At 48.0% G+C, this 17570-nt stretch overlaps 1 protein-coding gene and 1 long non-coding RNA gene across 14 annotated transcripts in view; one reads left to right on the forward strand and one right to left on the reverse strand.

Annotated features, from left to right (window-relative positions):
• Positions 1-17570, reverse strand: part of LOC141161541 (caspase-8-like) — a 134339-nt gene that overhangs the window by 36100 nt on the left and 80669 nt on the right. The window lies entirely within an intron of this gene.
• The window catches only part of LOC141161542 (uncharacterized), a 118614-nt gene continuing 102665 nt past the window's right edge, over positions 1622-17570 (forward strand). Inside the window, exon 1 of the long non-coding RNA XR_012250640.1 lies at positions 1622-1878. This is a non-coding gene — a long non-coding RNA (uncharacterized lncRNA). The remainder of the gene's footprint in view (positions 1879-17570) is intronic.

Below are 17570 nucleotides of genomic sequence, written 5' to 3' on the forward strand. Positions count from 1 at the left end.
TAGCCTCAAACAGCCAAATACTGATGGAAGCGTTTCCTTCTCAGGACTTATGCAACGGTCTTAGAGACTTGGACTTAGAAACTGACCCCGTACCAATGCAACGCAGCCTCGGTCTTCTTTGGAATTTAAAGTCAGACACTTTCACCTTTCAAATCAGCCAGGAAGAAAAACTCTTCACGCGTAGAGGCGTTCTATCCACCGTCAACAGCCTATATGATCCCTTAGGATTTGCAGCTCCAGTTACGATAAAGGGTAAGGCCTTATTAAGAGACTTAACTCGTGAAACATCCGACTGGGATACACCTCTACCACCCGACAAGAGGATCTTCTGGGAGGAATGGAGGAACTCCCTTGCAGCCCTGACAAAACTGAACGTGCCGAGACCATACGCCTCCGTGCCTTCTACAGAGATGCAGAGTCAGAACCTCTACGTATTCTCAGATGCTTCTGTCCAGGCAATTGCTGCCGTTGCCTACATTAAGACCGTGGACTCTAAAGGTCAGATTCATATCGAATTCGTCATGGGGAAAGCCAAACTTGCACCACTCCCAGAGCACACTATACCCAGGTTAGAGCTTTGTGCTGCTGTATTAGCTGTCGAGTTAGCTGAACTCATTACATCTGAGATGGACATGGATCTAGAGGAAACTAAGTTCTATACGGACAGCAAAGTAGTCCTAGGTTATATCTACAAAGAGACAAGACGGTTCTACGTCTATGTGAACAACAGAGTGCTACGAATCAGAAGATCCGTACATCCAAAGCAGTGGCATTACATAGCTACAGATCATAATCCCGCAGATCACGCTACTAGATCAGTAGATGCTAATCGGCTAGAGAGTACGACATGGCTCTCAGGACCAAAACTGTTATACAGCAAAGAACTATCCTCAGAAACCTTCGAGCTGGTAGAGGAGGACTCAGACGTCCAAATACGTTCTCAGGTGTCTACACTTCATACGACAACCTCGGATATTCAACTCGGATCCCACAGATTCGACAAGTTCTCAAGCTGGAAGTCACTCATCCGAGCTATCACCTGTTTGTCTCACATAGCTCGTTCATTTAAAGCCACCAGAACTTGTGATATAGACAGATGTAAAGGCTGGCATCGTTGTGAGAATACCTACGCTACCCCGCACTTGGATTTTTCTAGAAATCACATCATCTTCACCGTTCAAAGGGAAGCCTACCCAAGAGAAATTCAATGCCTCATGAATAAGACCTCAGTACCAGCAACTCTCCTTACCCAGAAAACAGGACCATTCAGCGTTCCTCCAGGAGAATTTAATGTCAAAGACCTTTACAAGCGGCAGTGGAGACAGGTACAAAGTCTTGCAAATACATTCTGGGACAGGTGGCGCAAGCAATACCTATCTACACTGCAACCACGGACAAAGTGGCAATCTACAAGACCCAATCTGAACATTGGTGACCTCGTACTTGTGAAAGACGTTCAAACCCACAGAAACCAGTGGCCACTTGGATTAGTAACTGCAACGTTCCCTAGCAAAGATGGAAATGTCCGGAAAGTGGAAGTGAGGATGACCAGAGGAGTCGAACCAAAGACGTTCCTCAGACCAATGTCCGAACTAGTTCTACTTTTACCCTTCAAGGACCAGGATGGTGACATCCATTGATGCCAGACGGGGAGTGTTATGTCTTCAGACAGACCCATTTCTTGTTTGCAGCTCACTGACTCCCTCTAGCGGCTGAATGCTGAATTTGTTTGTCTGCACTTGTTTCCTTTTTGATCTACTCAGCACACCATAGTATTGTCTGTAGTGATGCACTCTGGGAGAAGGAAGGTCCTTTTCCACACAGACTGATTGCAGAGAAGACGTCCACCATTTTATCTCTCTTGTGATAGCATCGTTGGTAAGACAGACTATGTTTTTCCTGATTGCAGACACCTGATATGTAGGACTCTAATCCCTGCATCTTCCAGTTACACTTATGAGACTGGCAAGCTGCTTCATTACATGTTATATGCTGTTCTGCTATTGACTTCATGTAATTCTGTGTTGTGTATACACATATTGATTGTTTATTTTTCCATTGCTCCTAGTTTTACCAAATTCATCTACTAATCGTTCAATAAACTGCATAGACTACAAGACACAGTCTTCTTATTGGATTACAAGTAGATAAGGTTTAGCTGCCTGTCGGAGTACACATACATCCCAGGATAACGTGTAGCGAGGACAGAACACCCCCTGAGGACGCATACATAGAGAAACATGCGTTGGGGTAACGGAGGCTGGTGTGCCACTACCATGCAGTGCAATGGGTAAATGACCACCCTAGATAATGACCTTTGTACACCCTGTGATATGGTGCTATGTTCTCTCTGGCACCATAGTTGGGTGTATGTTATAAGCGATAGTATGGTCACTAGTCCTTTTGCATATTGCATTGAGCTGCCCTTTTGTAGAGTCCACGTTTTTGGGAACCTATGATTTTTTGTACTGGTCAATCTATTTATGCAAATAAGCACCTCCAATCATGTTAGGAAGACCTGTTTATTATCTTTGTTCCCTCTAATATATGGGAAGCACATCCATTACATTGCTTGGATGTTTCACATTACTTAGTAATAGGATATCCTATTGCGGCACTCACTATAGGGACATAGCATGCTAGTCTGATGGCTAGCAGGAGTGTTATCCTTTCATCTAGGCTACTATCCCATGTGGTCTTGTTTAGTGTATTGTGGTACTACCAATCCCGGTACTCTTTCACTATCGCCCATCTTATATGTGATATCTGTTTTTAATCATTTGTTCAATAAACTATATATTTTTAGCATCCAGTAGCATGGACTCTTCTTTCTCCTTTCATAAATATATTACCCTTTAGTATTGCTCTGATCTGCAGGTTGGACTTTCTTACCCTTGAATATACCATTTATGCAGAAAAAAAGCAATGGTAAAAAGTCTACCCACATGAAATCAGTGGAGATTTATCTTTGGAAGTTTTCCAGTGTCTATTTCTTTTTATCGTACCTTGTTGCAACTTATTTTGAAACTAAATTTATCAAAAAAGTGGCACGGTGCATGTTAAATTTGGCACAATTCAAAACTCTTTCAAATATGCCAAAAACAACGTCACATTTAACATGGAAGGACGAGCTGAATGTAGAGACAAAGAGCGGCACATCCAAGGAATAAACTAATGAAATCTTCTTTATTGCATATCAAAATGCACAAAAAAAACTTTGCAATGAAAAAGGTTCACGATAGCCAAGAAAGACTATCAATATCAAATCTTCAACTGAATGTAGGAGACAAAGCAATGAACATGGAGCAAATATAAAAAATGAGAGTAAAGCTGCGGTCAGTCGGCCGTATATTTTCTCATGTGAGAGAATCCGGCTGATTATGCTAATGACACTTGGTTCAAACTCTGCCAGATTGATCTGAGTGTCAGCTTACTGTGATCCAATTCTGTCGCATGAGAGAAACGTATCACAGGTGCAGAGAAGGCTGAGAACTTAAAGTCTCCATCTTCTCCATTGTCAGTGTGAGAAAACATCAGACTGCACTCGGATGACATTTGAGTGCAGTCCGATGTGTCACACGCACCCATAGGCTTGTATAGGTGCACATGTTTTAATTATCAGATGCACTTGCAGCATGCTGCAATTTATTTCTCAAAAAAAAAAAAGCGTTAGTCGGCACTGCCCCATAGTATAACATTGGGCTGAGTGCTATCCAATAAAACATTGGATAGTATTTGGCCGTGTTATACGCATGTGTCAGCGAGCTCAATATGAGAAAGTAAAATTTGTAAGAAAAAAAAAGGTTCAACGGCCCAAAGGAGTGAATTTGTGTGTCAGTTTTTAGAAAGTTGTAAATGATAAATCAAGCAAAACTAGTCACCTCAATTACACCACGCCACGTTAATCTTAACTGATGTTGCAAAACAAATAAAAATTACACAAAATCATGATAAATGAGTCGAGAAGCAAGAAAACACTTCAAAACTTGTAAAACATGATAACAGAATCTAACTTGCCTCCCAACACTACTGAGCTAAAAGCTAGTTTATTTTTTATTGTCTCTCGTCTTCAGCCTCTCCATTTCCCGTTTGGGATTACCGCATCAACAAATAAAGTGCAAAAAGTATTAAAAGTAAGGCCAGGGGGCGTGGCCTGGCTATGGAGGAGTGAAGTCGCAGGGTTGTTTGCTCCCGTCCCTGGCCCAGCTTCGGGGCATGCCTATCACATCAAATCGAGCCAAAATACTGCCAATGCCAGCAAAAAAGAAACGGAACATAGCACAGACCAGTGTGAGTACCCAGCGGGCATCTCCAACGAACATTACATGCTATCTGAGAAGCAGTGCACCTGCTTCCCCTGCACAAGCGGGATCTAAGATGGCGTCGGCGGGCCCTGCACAGCGCTCCTCGGCTCTTGCATCGGAGGCTCTGAGCCCACGTGGTAAACGCTCCCCATCAAGATCAATAGACCGGACGATGCCTTCGTCGGCGGAGGACTCTCGGATGTGGGGGAGTACAGGAGACCTCACCGTCGCAGCTACGGAGGACCCCCCCCAGCCCAAGATGGCGGACCCTGGTTTCGCGCCTCCGGGATTCAGGTGCGTGGTGGGGGATAGCTCCGTGCTCCAACCCACAGACACTTCAGACTCGGCAGAGCTTACCTCTGCTGCGGGTCCGGACTTACAGAGACCCCAATGGTCCACCGATGACCAGAGATCCCCTGAGAGAGGCCCCTTTCACACATTATTACGCTCCCCCTCTCCTGGCTGCTCAGAGGAGAGCCAACAGGATGATTTATCTCAGCATGAGGCAGTGTGGAGAGATCCCAAAGCTCGAATACGAGCTATTCCAACCAGGGAGGACATGGAGTCCTATATGTCCAGACTGGAGTCCTCCTACAGAGCTGAAACTGCTGCCATTAGAGGGGACATGCAAGAGTTAATGTAGCACCCTGAGGATTCGGCTGCTACAGGGGTATTGCACCTCAACCCAGAGGCGTGATATTCCACTCCCGGGTAAGGAAGGAGTGTGGAACTGAGCTCAGATAGACTGCATGCACTACATACATCCCATTCCAGAGGGGCAGGCCGACGGTACTCCCACTTAGAAATGTGCAGGTACAACCGAGCCTGTTCCTGGCTGGAGTGGGAGGGGGGTGGTACATCCCATGTAGTGTAGGGGCAGATAGGGGGAGCAGTCTGGGTAGAGATAGGAGCTCATTGGGTGCTGGTCACCTGAGCTCACACATAGAGGGATATATAAGGAGGGCATCAACTTAGATCAGGGTCAGACGCTGAGAACAAGTCAGTTGGAGAGAGAGAAGGAAACAGCAGCCCTGGAGAGAGAGAGAGGAGAAAGAAAGAGAAAGACCCAGAGGGGGAAGACTGAAGGGACCCAAGAACCCAAATTAGAGCACCGGGTGAGGAGTCAGCAAGAGGGTACCGGAACCCAAGCTGGTGGGGGCAAAAACAATCCCCAGCCAGAGACCGGAGATCGTGGGCAGCGTTTGCCACGGTCACCCACCACATTCACCCTGAAGGCAAACCACATGAAGGGTCAGGGAACCCAGGGCCAAGGGTGTCCCAAAAGAAGGCCCGAGGGAGCTGGACCTAGGTGAATCCCTGGTGGGGACAGCTGAAGAAAGGACAGAGGGAGAGCTCAGGGCCACGCTCCGGACTTGTTTGGGGGTTGGCCGGATCCAGGACCTGGTGGACGCAGCACGGCTCGGGTGGTCACTAGCAGCTGGAGTGACCGAAACATCAGCAGTAAGTAAACACCCTTAACTGCACAACCCGAGTCTGTCTTCATTGCCGGCTGCACCGCACCACCACAACCCCCATCCTCTGCGCCTGTCCCCTCTGAGGCTATACCCCTCCCGTTGGGGGTTATCTCACCAAGCTGCGCACCCACCATCAGCCTCAGCGGACCCTGCAGCAGCGGCGGCCACAGTGACCGCATCACAACGGGTGGCGTAGTCGACATAAAAGAACTTTAATAACATCTGTAGGACTGCCACATAACACTTAGCTTGACGCCCTGGGCACGGGACCGGGTCACAGCCGCTCGGAGACTACAACCCCCCCCCCATCTGATCCGGTGCCGGGTATTCCCCTCAAAAAGGAATATGTCCCAGGGGGCGCGTCAACTTTGGCGTAGTCGGCAGGATTACGTGCCCGCAACACCCGGGTACTGCGTGCCTGAAGAAAAGTGCAAGTTTACCTCAGAAAGAAGTCTCCCGCCGGTTCCGGAGGGTCCACGCCATCGGACTCCATCACCAGTCGTTTCCCGCCGATTGTCCGCCATTTCCAACTTGTTCCCGCCATCTGCAGAGTTTCCCGCCACTGGGAAGCGATTCCCGCCAAAACCGCAGATTTCCCGCTTTGGAAGAGCAGCGGACGCCATTATGGGCGTGCCAAAGGAGGGCAAGAGGCCACCTCCCATCGTGGGCCAGGACAGAAAATGGCGCCAAAAGTGGAAACCGCCCCCACCAACAGAGACTGTGATGCTGGAGGTGTCTGTCAGCGTGAAAGAACTCCCCCTGGAGCTGACAGTCACTGAGTTGCCCCGGGACCGCCCTCTAAGTGGGAGGAGACGAAAGAGAAGAGAAAAGATGGGTGTCGCTTGGAGCAGTCTGGAGCGAGCGCACCCGGAGGCAGGAAGCCTGGAAAGGAGCAGCAGAAAAGCTCACCCGGAGATGGAAAGAGAGCAGAACAGCACCGGCCCGCTGGCCAGGAGTCTGCTAGAGACCGAGGAAGGAGGGCAGAGCAGCACCGGCCCGCTGGCCAGGAGCCTGCCGGAAGCAGAGCAGAGCAGCACCGACCCGATGGTCAGGAGCCTGCTAGAGTCCACAACCCCGCTAGGTCTAGCGGAGATCCTAGCGCAGCTCCCCCGAGACCGGGAGTGTGCACAAACAGCCCTGGAGGGCCTCGCACGGAGGATGGCCCGGGTACAGCGGGAGATACTGGCGGAGTGGAGCCGGGAGATGGCTCAGCACGCAGAGACCAGTCAGCGGAGCACGCTACCCTGGAAGAGGAAGCAGACCGCCTCTGAGGATGGCGCAGGAGGACCCAAGGCCGGAGACGGCGCCGAGGAGGGAGCCGAACGCATGGAGGCAGGTAAAGGGGACGCCTATACCCCAAGCCGTGACACCGCTCACCTGCCCCAGCTCCCCGTCGCAGAGCCCGAAAGTCCCCCTGCTGTGCCCGTAGCCGCCAGGTCACCGCCATGGACTAGGCCCCGACCGGAAGCCGCCGCAGCGACCCCTGTGACGTCACGCGCCCCGACCCGGAGCGTGACAAAGCAGGAAGTACCACCAGCCTGGTCGCAAGGCCTAGTACCTCCGGGCGCCGCACCACCAACAGCGCCCCCTACCTCCGCGGAGCCTCCGGCCTGGCCGCAAGGCCAGGTAGCCCAGGGCGCCGCCGTCCTAACGGTGCCCTTCACCTTCCAGGTGCCCCAGGCCTGGCCGCAAGGCCTGGGCAACCCGGGCGCCACCACCACCGCGCCCGCAATACCTAGGGTGCCACACCTGGGGGAGGACCTCTTCGGCCAGCTCACATGGCCGGACGGGCGGCCCTTCATCTGGCCCGAAGGGTACCCTGAGCTGGAGCGGCAGCAAAGACTAGGGCCCTTGTGTGAGCCCCTAATCCCGGCTCCGAAGCCCGTGGCTCGGGTCTCGCCTCCTCTAGCAGAAGCCCAATTCGTGTGGGACCCCACGGGAGAAGATTTGATGGGGTTCACCGGAGAAACTCGGGCAGCCGCAGCTGAACGTACAGAGTGTTGCCGTCAACAGCTGGCAGAGTTTAAGAGAGAACGGGAGGAGAGGCGGGTCAGAGAACAACAGGCCCAAATCCAGAGCGCGGAGCAGAAGAGCCGGACTAGGAGGAACCCCCGTGCAGCGCATTGTCCCCGCACCATCGGGACAGTGATAAAGTTCAACCCGCAGCATGGGTGGGGCTTTATTCGGGACCGTAACAACCGCGGTGACGTTTTTGTGACCCGCAGAGACGTCGAGTCCCACCTGCCGGAAGGTCACAAAGGCCGTGACCTCTACGTCGGAGACGAGGTCACTTTCACCCGGCACAAGTGTGCCAAAGGACCTTACGCCCTCCACGTACACCGCCTGACGGAGGAGGAGTTGCGGTGCGAGGAGGAGGAGCAAGAGGACCCGGACGGGTCTGAAGTAACAACCAGCTATAAGCAAAGAGCAGGAGGAAGACGCCGTTGAGTGCGGCAGAGCAGGTGTTGTAAATAGTTACCCAATCAGGGTATAAAGGAACTGGAACTGTTGCTGCTGCTAAAATAGTCCCCGTTGGGACCAGTGAACTGTTTTACCCGTTAACCCCTTCATCCTACAGGCTGAGGACTGTGAGCAGCCATTCCCTACCCTCTACCTGGCCGAGGACTGAGAGCGGCCAACTTCCAACTTCCCTGTATATAGTTGCGCGTCCTAAAGCGCCCCCTACCGGTTTTATAAGAAAACCAGATTTTCTAAGAGACTGTCGCACTTTTCCCGGACACACGTTGCACAGTGTCCGGAGGAGGAGCCAGAGACAAGAGAAGTCTACGAGAATGTTTATATAAAAAAGTTTTATATATATAATTTTTTATATGTTTATATGAAAAATTTGTATGTTTTGGTGTTTTTGTCTTTACAGCCCGAGGACGTGCTGTGATTTACCAGGGGGGAATGTAGCACCCTGAGGATTCGGCTGCTACAGGGGTATTGCACCTCAACCCAGAGGCGTGATATTCCACTCCCGGGTAAGGAAGGAGTGTGGAACTGAGCTCAGATAGACTGCATGCACTACATACATCCCATTCCAGAGGGGCAGGCCGACGGTACTCCCACTTAGAAATGTGCAGGTACAACCGAGCCTGTTCCTGGCTGGAGTGGGAGGGGGGTGGTACATCCCATGTAGTGTAGGGGCAGATAGGGGGAGCAGTCTGGGTAGAGATAGGAGCTCATTGGGTGCTGGTCACCTGAGCTCACACATAGAGGGATATATAAGGAGGGCATCAACTTAGATCAGGGTCAGACGCTGAGAACAAGTCAGTTGGAGAGAGAGAAGGAAACAGCAGCCCTGGAGAGAGAGAGAGGAGAAAGAAAGAGAAAGACCCAGAGGGGGAAGACTGAAGGGACCCAAGAACCCAAATTAGAGCACCGGGTGAGGAGTCAGCAAGAGGGTACCGGAACCCAAGCTGGTGGGGGCAAAAACAATCCCCAGCCAGAGACCGGAGATCGTGGGCAGCGTTTGCCACGGTCACCCACCACATTCACCCTGAAGGCAAACCACATGAAGGGTCAGGGAACCCAGGGCCAAGGGTGTCCCAAAAGAAGGCCCGAGGGAGCTGGACCTAGGTGAATCCCTGGTGGGGACGGCTGAAGAAAGGACAGAGGGAGAGCTCAGGGCCACGCTCCGGACTTGTTTGGGGGTTGGCCGGATCCAGGACCTGGTGGACGCAGCACGGCTCGGGTGGTCACTAGCAGCTGGAGTGACCGAAACATCAGCAGTAAGTAAACACCCTTAACTGCACAACCCGAGTCTGTCTTCATTGCCGGCTGCACCGCACCACCACAACCCCCATCCTCTGCGCCTGTCCCCTCTGAGGCTATACCCCTCCCGTTGGGGGTTATCTCACCAAGCTGCGCACCCACCATCAGCCTCAGCGGACCCTGCAGCAGCGGCGGCCACAGTGACCGCATCACAACGGGTGGCGTAGTCGACATAAAAGAACTTTAATAACATCTGTAGGACTGCCACATAACACTTAGCTTGACGCCCTGGGCACGGGACCGGGTCACAGCCGCTCGGAGACTACAACCCCCCCCCCATCTGATCCGGTGCCGGGTATTCCCCTCAAAAAGGAATATGTCCCAGGGGGCGCGTCATTAACAGAAAAAGTGTCCGCTGCTGAGTCACACACAGCATCCATCGCCCAACAAGTTAAGTCTCATGAACAAACTTTGTCCTCCCACTCATACCAATTGGAATACCTAACAGATTTGATAGACGATATTGAGAACAGAGAAAGGCGCAATAATATTAGGATTAGAGGACTTCCAGAGACCATTGAGCACAATAAATTGGATGAGACACTGCGCCATTTGTTCAACTCTATTCTGGGTCGGCCCTTAGAGAGTGAGTTGGAATTAGACAGGGCCCATAGATCCCTGGGTCCCAGACCCTCTGACATGTCAAAACATCGAGATGTGATTTGCCGGGTTCATAAATACAAAATCAAAGAAAGCATCTTAATAAGGGCCAGAAAAATGGATTCTATTCTTTATCAAGATCATTCTGTACAACTCATGTCTGATTTATCACGTCACACACTTCAGAAGAGGAGGACTTTAAGACCTCTATTAGAGGTTTTGAGACAGCAGAACATATTATATTCTTGGGGTTTCCCTTTCCGCCTACAAGTCCGCCATTCTGGGGTTTTACATGTGGTACGCTGCCCTGGAGATATCCCGGCTTTTGTTAAGGGCTTGGGGATCCCCCACGTATCTATATCATCCGAGGATTGGCCAAGTCTCCCAGGAGGCCCCAAGTCGGATCTCAACCCACAATCACAAAAAGTGACAAGAAACAAAGCCAGAGAAGAATCTAGAAGAGAGATCAATAGAAAACACGTTTCGCATCCCCCAGATTGAAACATCTCTCACAAAAAGGACCTGTGGTCAATTCTCTAGCCCTCAGTGCTAGTCAAGCTGGTGAAAGAAATTAGAATGTTATATTCCTCTAAAATGTTCTCAACGTAGTTGATGTTTTGAATACCTCACATATGTGACTGGATTTCAGTGACAAAACTAATTGTACTATGTCAATGGTATTCAGTTCTTGGGAAGTGCAGATATTTTCTCACAAGGTTATGTGATATATTGATTTGAGATTTAATATAGTGATAAGCAGATGTTAATCTATGTCAGTTTTTGGCTGCCTTTATATCAAAGTTTTAGTACAAAAGGTTTGGCCTGTTGTTTGGGCTTGGGGGGGACGGCTCCTCGGTAGAAAGCCCATTCTCTCAAGGGGTTTACACACTGCTGGCAGGTGTAAAATAGACTCATCTCCCCTCATCAGACTGTTTTCTTTATTCTAATTTTATTTTTTGTTCCCCTTTCACTTTCTCGTCCCTTTCTTTATATTTCCGTCTCCCATCTTACCCCACCCCCTTCCTCACCATTGGTAATCATGTCATCTATTAAAGTAGGTTCATTGAATGTAAGAGGCTTTAATGTCCCACAGAAACGTTCTCAAATTTTATACTCTATGCACAAACAAAAAGTTCAGGTTCTTATGTTACAAGAAAAGCATTTTAAAATGGGGCATGTGCCTGTTCTTGGTGATAGGTATTATTCTCGATGGTTTCACAGCACTAATCCGGATTCACGCTCTAAGGGTGTATCCATAGCCATACACAAATCGTTGGCTTACACCTTCATAGATTCCCTCATTGATGATAAAGGCAGATATGTGTTTTTAAAACTTAAAATAGCGGAATCAATATATACAATAGCAAATTGGTACCTCCCTAACAAAGACCAGATCCCCACGTGTAGGTCCTTTCTAACATCCCTCTCTGAATTCGCAGAAGGTATTCTGATTGCAGGTGGAGACTTTAACTTCACATGGAATCCCGCGCTAGATTCATCCTCAGGAAGGGGTGTTGTCCCTTCAAGAAGGCTCCGATCACTGAAGCGGGCCATCCACGCCCTCAGATTGACAGACGTTTGGCGAATCTTAAATCCTCAGGGTAAGGATTACACATATTTTTCTCCTGCGCATGGTTCATATAGTCGCATTGATTTTTTCCTGTTGCGTCATCACGCTCTTTCTTTAAACCCATCTGCCACAATAGGCGACATGTTGTGGTCTGATCATGCTCCAATTTTTCTATCCCTATCTATTCCTTCCTCTGTCCGACGCTCGTGGACATGGAAAATGAATGATCACCTTCTCAAGGATAATATCTGCATGACGGAATTAAAAGATTCTGTTGATTCTTTTATGCAAATTCACAAAACAGATCAGACCTCAACTCCTCTGCAATGGGAAACTCTAAAATGTGTCATGAGAGGCGTGTTGATTAAACATGGTTCAAGACTCAAAAAAGAAAGAACACAGAGGGTGAATGACCTGTTGAGACAGATACACATATTAGAGATATTGCACAAACATACATTGTCACCTAATACACTTGCAGAACTATCAAAAAAAAGGAATGATCTTAAGATCTTGCTTGAGCAAAAGTATCTAAGACATAGGGAGCAAACTAAAAGTTTTTTTTATGAATCGTCAGATAAATGTGGACGGGCACTCTCAAGATTGCTTCATCCTCGTTCTGTGGCAACATACGTTCCATATATCAAGAAACAGAATGGGGAGGATGCCCATAACCCTTCAGAAATTATCGAGATATTTCGCTCATACTATGAGAAATTATATAATATTAAAGGGCAATATTCTGATCTCTCTCCCTGTGACCTAACTGCCCGAATTAAAGAGTATATACAGGATACTTCTTTACCATCCTTAGATAGCCAGGTCTCTGGGGAACTGGAAAAAGACATCACGGAGGAGGAGGTCAATCTTGCTATTCAATCTACACCATCTAGTAAAAGTCCTGGTCCAGACGGATTTACCCCAGCATTCTATAAGTCCCTTAAAACTCAACTATCCCCTATTATGCATAAAACATTTAACTCACTAAATGATAAGACGTGTTTCGTCCCCCAATCATTGGAAGCCCATATTAGTATCCTTCCTAAACAGGGTAAAGATCTTACAAACACGGCTAATTATAGACCCATATCTTTAATAAACGTAGACATTAAAATACTCTCCAAAATTCTAGCAGAGAGACTGGCCCCATTGTTACCCTCCCTTATAAACACAGATCAAGTAGGATTTATTCAGGGCAGAGAGGCAAGAGATAACACCATTAAGACTATGTTGCTAATTTCCAAAGCTAAAAGCAATTCCGTATCTATGGGCCTTCTATCTGTTGATGCAGAGAAGGCTTTTGATAGGGTTCATTGGCAATTTATGAAGGAAGCACTAAACCAAATAGGCATTGGACCACGATTTTTACAGTTGATTTTCTCCTTGTATTCAGGTCCTACTGCCAGAGTTAGAGTTAATGGAGCCCTGTCCTCACCCTTTAAGATACAAAATGGGACTAGACAGGGGTGCCCTCTGTCCCCCCTTCTGTACGTGATAGTGATGGAACACCTGGCCAACGCTATAAGGAAAAATAGTAGTATTCAAGGGGTTAAAATGGGTACAAGGACTTATAAGACAGCACTATATGCAGATGATCTCCTCCTCTATGTATCTCAACCTCAGACATCTCTTCCTTCATTAATGAAGGAGTTTGACAGATTTGGGTTCCTGAGTAATTTCAAAGTTAATTACTCAAAATCGGAGGCATTAAACGTGTCGTTGCCGCAGAGAGAGGTTAGACAGGTGATGGACAACTTCCCTTTTAAGTGGAAATCGGAGGCGATAAAATACTTGGGAGTGCTCGTTTCTTCTGACTTGTCAAAAATGTATGCGCTAAACTACCAGTCTCTCTTGGACTGTACATGTAAAGATTTACTAAATTACAGTAAACTGAGAATGTCCTGGTTTGGCAAAATGAATGCCATAAAAATGGATATACTTCCCCGCTTTTTATATATTTTTCAGACTGTCACTATCTCTCCCCCATGCAGCTTTTTCAGCAGATTACGTACAGTATTAACTAGGTTTGTGTGGGGTAAAGGTAGACCTAGGATAAGTATGCAGACTTTGAACCGCCCTAAGGCAGCTGGTGGAGCTGGATTTCCGAATTTTAAAACATACTTTCAAGCCTCTGCTTTGGGTCGCCTTCTAGACTGGCACTATAATTCTTTGACAAAGCAATGGGTCACTGTTGAGCAGGAGGGAGTAGTTGTTCCTTTGAAGCACCTTCCTTGGCTCTTCGCCTCAGATGTTTCCTCAATTGGAGGTTTGTCTGAATTGACTAGGGGTACAATCAAAATTTGGCATGCAATTATGAAAAAATACTTTTCCTCTAGTACAATCAGCCCTCTTATGCCATTATTCTCCAATCCCTCCTTCCCTCCTGGATATTTGAGGGATTCTTTTATGGGATGGAGAGCTAGGGAGGATGTTCGCCTTCTGCAGATATTCGAAAACGGTAGATTTCCGTCATTCAATACAATACAAGACAGGTATCCGTCTAGAAAACTCCAGTGGTTGGAATATCTACAGTTACAATCGTTTTTATCGTCCAGGGGGGCAGTGCCCCTGTTCCAGTGTACACCATCTTCCTTTGAGAGACTGTTTTTGCAGGAAGCTCCTCCCAACCATGTAATATCCATGCTTTATAATTGTCTGATAGGGGTAAATATCTCAGGAAAGCTTAATTTTCAACATAAGTGGGAACAGGAATTGGGACATGTCATACCCTCATCAGACTGGGAAAAAAAGTTTCTTGTTTACACACAAAATGTCAGGTGCAAATTATGCGCAGGAGAAAAATTTCAAAATTATGGCAAGATGGTATCGGTATCCTGTGAAACTCCACATGTGTTGGCGATGTGGAGTGGAAAAGAGATCTATGCTCCACATCTGGTGGGAATGTAGTCGGATCAAACCTCTGTGGGATAAAATATTCTCTAACTATAACCTAATTACTGGAAATAGGGTTGAGAACTGCCCTGAGATAGCCCTACTTTCCATTCTGCCTTCATCGATTAGATCCCAAAAAAAAGATATTTTAAGATTTTGTTTAACGGCAGCTCGTGCGGTGATTCCACGTTATTGGAGGTCACCTCAAATCCCCCCAATCTCAGAGTGGTATAATGAAATGGCTAATATCTGCAGAATGGAGGAGCTTTCTGCTGATTTCAATGATTGTGCGGATAAATTCATGAAGATCTGGAGTGTTTTGATCTTGTTTCAAGACTCGGAGTTCCACGGGCTATTTGGGTAAAAACTGATGAATAGGCGAATTGGATCCGGATTGGTGCTGGAGATGATTAGTGAAATTAAAATAGAACCTTAGCTCAGATTCCCCTGCCCCGTTCCCATTCCTTAAATCCTTCTCTCCTTTCCTATTTTCACTTTCTTATTACTTCTTCTCCTGCTCTCCCCCCTCCCCTCCCCTTTTTTTTTTTTTTTTTTTTTTCTTCCTCTTTCTTTTTTTCTTCCTCTTTCTTTCTTCTTTTCTCTCGTTTTGGCATTGTTGATATTTGATATATGCTCTTGGTTCCATTGTTGGAACAGACAAAAGTAAGCTTATATTGCTGGATAAAGGTGCCTCAGTCTTATAAGAAAAATAGTAGATATGTGAATATATCATATTTTGATCGTCGAGACTGAGCACTGGCTCCTACTGATGTTGATTTTGTATGTTTATGTCTTTTATGTCTTTTATTATTCAATAAAAAGAGATTATACTAAAAGTAAGGCCAGAGAAAGAGGAATTAAAATTCCCGCCAAAAATTCAAGAATTAACACAGTAAAAAAGGCAGGAGTATTTACCTGCCCAGGTCACAGAACTAATGCACTAACAGGATGCAGCAAACCCATATAATAAAGATGGCGGCAACACAGGTGCAGAATACTGATGAGACAATCACTCGCAACCTACCAGTTCATGGAGGGGGTGAGTGCTTAGTATTAAAATTGCACACATAAAAGGCTCACAGCCTATTAGTGACGCCCATACTATTAGATTAGGTGGGCTGTCCAGCACTATGTAAGTACACCCCACAGGGACAGGCATCCTAATTTACAAGGCCAACATTGATGGGCCTGGCTGCACCCTGAATAAAAATATAACCAATCCCATCAATGTTGGCCTTGTAAGTTAGGATGCCTGTTCCTATGGGGTGTATTTACATAGAGCTGGACAGCCCGCCTAATCTAATACTAGATTAAATTTGTGTGACCAGCGCCCTGTACAAGTCTTTTTTTCTGTGCAATTTTAATACTAAGCAATCACTCTTGTGTTATACGTCATTCACATGTTCAGTATTTGGTCAGTATTTTACCTCAGTATTTGTAAGCCAAAACCAGGAGTGGGTGATAAATACAGAAGTGGTGACGTGTTTCTATTATACTTTTCCTCTGATTGTTCCTCTCCTGGTTTTGGCTTACCAATGCTGAGGTAAAATACTGACCAAATACTGAACGTGTGATGATGCGCCCCCAGGGCCGTGGGGTACTCGGCAGCCGGGCCTCTGGTTGCCGGGGGCTATCACGGTGGCAGGCCCGGTCCGTGACCCAGGGCGGTCAGTAAAAAGGGGATACTTTTATATGGGATTTGTGACGCCACCTGTGGATTGTGGCTAAAGGGAGCCGTCGCTGCGGAGCAGGTCCTCTGGAGCTGATGTTACGGCAGCAGGGATGGCGTGGCTCTCCACAGGTAGAGCTAGCTCCAGGGCAGTGTAGGATGTGGAGGTTGCGCTGGGTGTTGTAGTGCGGTGAGGGAAAGGTGGCGCAGATAAAGAATGGACGGAGGCAGTGCAGTGCAGTCATCCGAGTCTTTACTCACAGTTTTCATGACAGTTCCACTGGTGCACTGTACAGTTATCAGCCTCCCACGTCGCGCTGCGTTCCCCAGCCAGGGGTTCAGCACTTCCTCAGGCAGATTAGGAGTACTGGACAGAACCCCACTTTCTTGTGTTCCTAGCTAGACCGACTTCACGCTGGGTCTTTCTCCCTCCTGCCCTGCGCTGCCCACTCTCAATTCCGCTCGGGTGCTCTGAAGTCCCTCCTGTGCGTCGGAGTTCCTAGACCTGCTTGACCCTCCTGGGGATTAGAATGCGGCTTCGGCAACTGACTATATAAGCCAGAAGCCTCCGTTTTTTCCAGCCGGGACTTGAAGTACACGACTGGGCCAGGGGCCGGTCCCCTTCTTGCGGCCTACAATCCCTTTGTCTTCTGACAGATGCGGGGCATACGGGTGCCTTCCTGCACTCGCCGTACGCCCTAGGATCCCTTCTTAGAACGGAGCCTACTCCCTGCTCCCCTCCTGGGCCTCTGACACTGGGCCCTACTTGTGTAGCAGAGCTCCTACTAAGACTCTGCTCCCGGACTGTTCTTCTGAACTGTCCTCTCACTACACGACTACTGATCTGCCACCCTAAGATGGCTTCCCTTTATATATACCTACTACTATAGTGCTCCCTTAAACAACTTCCTCCACCCACACCCACTACTGGTTCCCCCCTACCTCTGGGTTCCCCCCACTCCAGCCAGGGACAGGGCTCAGCAGAAAAATACATTGCATCTTGCCCTTCCAGCCGGGCTGGAGCAGTGTAGTGTTGGATGCAGGTGTTTGGGGTTCCAGGCAGCACTCCCTTCTTACCTGAGAGAAGGAGACACCACACATCGGGGTGAGGTGCAGTACCTCTGTGGCAACTGAATCCTCAGGGGCGCCACAGTGACCGTGGCCTTAAAGGTACAAAAAGTGTCTAAAATGTAATTAAGGTAATTCAAGGATTGGGCAAGAGATTTTATTTTGCAGGAGTTGCTCCAAAATTCTGGTGAATTTATCTTAGTAAATCTCCCCAC

Source organism: Phyllobates terribilis, unplaced genomic scaffold, assembly GCF_046119375.1.
Source record: "Phyllobates terribilis strain yellow unplaced genomic scaffold, ASM4611937v1 Scaffold_9__5_contigs__length_417890890, whole genome shotgun sequence".
Classification (NCBI taxonomy): domain Eukaryota; kingdom Metazoa; phylum Chordata; class Amphibia; order Anura; family Dendrobatidae; genus Phyllobates; species Phyllobates terribilis.